This window comes from Gossypium hirsutum, chromosome D12 (assembly GCF_007990345.1).
Source record: "Gossypium hirsutum isolate 1008001.06 chromosome D12, Gossypium_hirsutum_v2.1, whole genome shotgun sequence".
Classification (NCBI taxonomy): domain Eukaryota; kingdom Viridiplantae; phylum Streptophyta; class Magnoliopsida; order Malvales; family Malvaceae; genus Gossypium; species Gossypium hirsutum.
This window is the reverse complement of record NC_053448.1, coordinates 34,992,036-34,996,770: the sequence shown is the minus strand read 5'-3', so window position 1 is coordinate 34,996,770 and position 4,735 is coordinate 34,992,036. Positions and strand designations below refer to the sequence as shown.

Here is a 4,735-nt window from a genome sequence, read left to right as displayed (position 1 = left end):
TTTCAATTTGTCCATCTCCCCTATCTAATCCTTTTATTCTATTAGTTCGCTTCCTTTGTGATGTAAAATGATGAAAGAATCCTGTGTTTTGATCACCCATCTTCAACCAATTTACTCGTGCCCTTTGTTCCCATTATCGTTCCTTCTTATCCAGTTCCAAATTCAACTCTAATTTTTTTCCGAGAAGATCCGAAAGATTTCCCTCATCCCTACCACCCTCATTAAGAGATGCAATTTTGCTACACAAATTTCTTATATTGCCTCATTTTCCTTAATCGAGCAACCAATACCTTTAACCCCAAACCCAATGACACAAGGTGCTGAGGAAAAATCCCCTCACTACTCTTCCAAAGTCGATCAACCTCTAATTCACATAATCCCTCCAACATCAACCAAGACTCAAACCAAAATCTGGCCTCCTTAGGTTGTAGCTCACCTTGATCCGTAATCATCAACATAGGGCAATGATTAGAAAACACGTGCAACAAATACTTGAAAGAAAAATTTGGGAACTTTTCCCACCAAGATAGATTGGAAACTCCCTTGTCCAACCTTTCCCTGATATTGTTGTGTACAAAATTACCTCGCTCCCATGTAAACCAGGGCACGTCATAGCCTAGATCTTCCAATTAACAATCTGTTAACATTTTGAAATTCCTCCATACAACCCTCATCTCGATTCACATCCCATTTTTTCTCGAAGGAATAGAGTATCTCGTTCAAATCTCCACACACCAACCAAGGCGGACTCTGGTCCTGACCCAAGCCTTGTAAGAGATTCCATGAATCAACTCGACTTCTAAAATTAAGAGAGCCATAGAACCCCATCCTCTTCTATTTCTTGTCATTCGCAGACTCTTGAATTTCAATGTTGATTGCCGCCAGTCGTGTGAATGTCTGGACTGGAAATACTATAGCAAAATAGATAAAAGGTTGAACATCGATGGCCACAAATGTACGGATAAAATTGTAATATAGAAGAAGGTTACAACGAAACACTCCGGAAAGTATTCCGAGGATCATACCCAAGGGAGGTTGAATTAAACTGAAATTAATTCTTTATATTAATCGATCTAAATAGTACCAATTTAAAATTATATTACGAAAAATAAAATTAACATCAATTAATCTAATTAACATAAAAATTAATGAAACTAAGAATTAACCTATTAAACAACTGAAAGTACTCCAATGATACAGACAGGAGCTTAACTAACATCAATGATCCTAATTAACTTTATAACTCAGGTTTTATTGAATTAGCTATTAATTAACTAGTTATTACCTCTCAGTCTCTAACTAATTAACTAATCGATCAATGCACACTTACCTTTCAGCCTTACTTTCTTAATCGGGATAAATTATTAGGTACTCGGTAAACTTATCTCTTGATCTCGTTTATCCTAAATTACTTCCGAGGGGTGTCACTTCCTAGGGTTTAATTGCACATAATTTAAACCAACTAACCTAAATTTTAACCCTCGTTCATTCATTAATTATTCACACATTCGTTGGTTAAACTCCCTAAGAAAATTAGCTACCCTGAATAGAAATACAATAATTCCTAAACTCATATTTAACATGCAAATTAACAAATTAAATAAAAAGTAAGGAGTAGAAATAAATTTGTTTTCAATATCGATTAGAGCTCGGAAGCAAAATTACATTTAACAGTCGCAAAGATCACCTCGATTGCAATTGGAATCACACCAATATAATGAAAAAAATTAATACATTAAGGCCTTGGATCTAAATCGAATCCAAGTTAAAATAGTAACAAAAATAAAAAAGGACTAAATTGAAAATAGAACAAAATAAAACTAAACCCTAAAATACTGAAACGGCTCACTTGGCCAAGCCTCCTCGAAGTGACACTTAACATGCCCATTTATAGAGTTTATGCTCAAACCTAATTAGGGTTGCTAAACAGTCCAAAATTCTAATTAAGATACATTGTGAGGACTAAAATTTCCTTAATTAAAATTTCATGCTCGTCAATTGGTGTCACGACACTGCCTTCATTTTTTAGGTATTTTGGCTTCGAAGTTCGGTGTTGCGACACTAGTTTTCAGTGTCACGATGCTGCAGTCATCCTTCGTCTTCTAAGCTCGAAAATATTGTCCTACATACTAGATAGAGTCGTTAGATCATCCTTAGGCCCATAGTGGCCCATTAGGTCATAACATAACTCAAAGTTGCATAAAAACGCTTGTTTTACATAAATTAAACACAAAGTAATAAAAACTAAAGACAAAATAAAAACGCATAAAAATGTTATAAAACAAGCTTATTAAGTGACAAAAAGACCTTAATTTATGAAATGAACTTTGGCAGATCAAACTCCCCCGTACTTAAGTCATTGCTTGTCCTAAAGCAACAAGATAAAAAGAAACAAAACAAAACACACACACAAGAAAATAAAATCAAAGAGTTCTTGAGCATGACATATTCAAGGATTAGATCAGAACTATGTATATAGAACAATGTGAACAAATATGTAACTCTAACATGATATACAATCGACCATCGACCTTTAATATCCAACACATTAGTTCATAAAATTACAAAATAAACAAATTAAAGAGTGTTAAATACATTAATCCATCAAAGTAGGTACACAAAATATACATTTATACTTGAAGAACACAAGTATTTAGAAATGTAAAAATTCAGTCAATTTTCACCCATAAATCGTATCACTTAGGTTACATAGGTCTTTTTGGCTTGTAATGTTCTACGGCTTCTATTGGTTCAGAATTAAGAAATAGGCATACATAACGGTTAAAGCACGAAAATAGTTGGCACATTATATTGACCCCAATAGTTCCCCAAGACCCTTTCACTCACTGCCTTATATATCCTTCTCTGACCTATGTTTTTCTCTCTGATTCCTATGCTATAGTAAATTATTAGTGAATACAATCATTCTAGCAAGACTAATGTGCAAGAATGAGGAATTTTTATTTTTCACTCATTTTGCTTTTCTATTTTCTCGCGAACTTCTTGCTTGGCTATTTTAGCCTTTTCAAAAATTTTCTTTTGATTAATTCTCAAATTTTCCATTTAAGCACGGGATTGTAAGACTCTTATACTCACCATACTATATTATCCTTTAGATTTATTCTTATTTTTTTCTTTTATTTTGGAAACCACCGTATCGTATCTACCTAACCCTTAATACCAATGGCCCAACGTCTAAGTTCATGCAAGGATCAAGAAAATTTGAATTAAGAGATAATATTTTAAGGCTTACGAATTTTATTGTGGTTCATCTAGAAATAGGGATTTAGGCTTAAAAATTAGGGTACTAGGAATATTAAATTAAGGTCAGCTTTTTGGCTCGAAAATGTCTAACAAACAACGCCTTAGGTCATCCCTCAGCCCCTCAATTCATGGACTACAATTAACTAAACATGAACATACTAACACATGTTATTCAAACAAACATATATAAGTTTCATCTACCTATTAGTTACTTGGTGCACCTACCACTGAGTACCTAAGTTGGTTTTGCCATAACATTAATCATTATCATAACTTGACCATTTCTATACCTAATCTGATCACTGTGAAGACGACCTCACTTATCACTTTATTACTTGATTCGACGTGTATACTTGCACAATTCGTATATTATATTCACACGCGACAAGTTTTTAGCGTCATTGTTGGGGATCGGCAAATTGGTGTAATTTGGTTTGGTTATCTTACTTAATTCTGTTAGTTTTATTTAACTTAGTTAAATTTAATTTCTACATGTTTGCCATCAGTGCATGAGAAGAGGCCTGACGACCTAGAGATTGAAAGAACTACGAAAAATGGCTAGGAACAGGAATGATTCTGGCCTCAATGATAATCCGAATGGTCAAGATGCTAATCCTCCTATTCGTAGGGTGATAGCTATTCTGAATGGAAATTTGAATGGTCATGGCGCTAATCCTCATATTTGTGAGGTGATAGATAATCAAGATAGATCAATTTGAAAGCATGTTTTGCCAATTTTGAATGACCTGAATCCAGGGATAAACCATAAATATAGGTTTATCAGTTTGGCTGAAATCGGTAATGTTTCAGATGTTGTAAACAGTAGGACAGTTTGGTAGAGTGCCCACTAAAGATCCAAGACTGTATTTAAGAATTCTAGATGTTTGTGACTCGTTTAGGCAACAAGGTGTTCCTGAATACGCTCTGTGACTTAAACTGTTTCCATATTCTTTGAGAGATCGTGCGAGAGCATGGTTGAATGCTTTACCATTAGGAACAGTGGCATCATGGAGTAATCATTTTCAGAGGTTTTTCCTACAATATAATCCCCCAAATATGAATGCCAAGCTTAGAAATGACATCACATCTTTTCGGCAATTAGAGGATAAAATACTATATGAGGCATGGGAATGATTTAAAAACTTAATTCGAAAATGTTTGATGCATGGATTTTAACACTGCACTCGGATGGACATATTCTATAATGGGCTGAATGCAGATACGAGAATGGTAGTTGATGCTTTTGCAAATTGTAATTTATTGGATAAGTCTTATAATGAAGCATATGAGATTTTGGAAAAGATTACCAACAATGTTATCAATATCCTACCACAAGAGTTGGGACGGGCAAAAGAGTTGTTGGTACTATAAAGCTGGACGCGATCACTTCGTTGACAACTCAGGTATCTTCATTGGCTAACATGATTAAAATAATGAAAAGGCCTACTACAGTCGAGGAGATCAAATCAGT

The 4,735-nt window shown here is 34.4% G+C and overlaps 1 non-coding gene across 1 annotated transcript; it reads right to left on the bottom strand.

Annotated features, from left to right (window-relative positions):
- Positions 1-4,329: 4,329 nt before the first annotated feature.
- On the bottom strand, positions 4,330-4,436 carry LOC121224844 (small nucleolar RNA R71). Its single transcript, XR_005922587.1, has one exon. It is a non-coding gene; the product is annotated as a small nucleolar RNA R71 (small nucleolar RNA).
- Between the last annotated feature and the right edge of the window lie 299 nt (positions 4,437-4,735).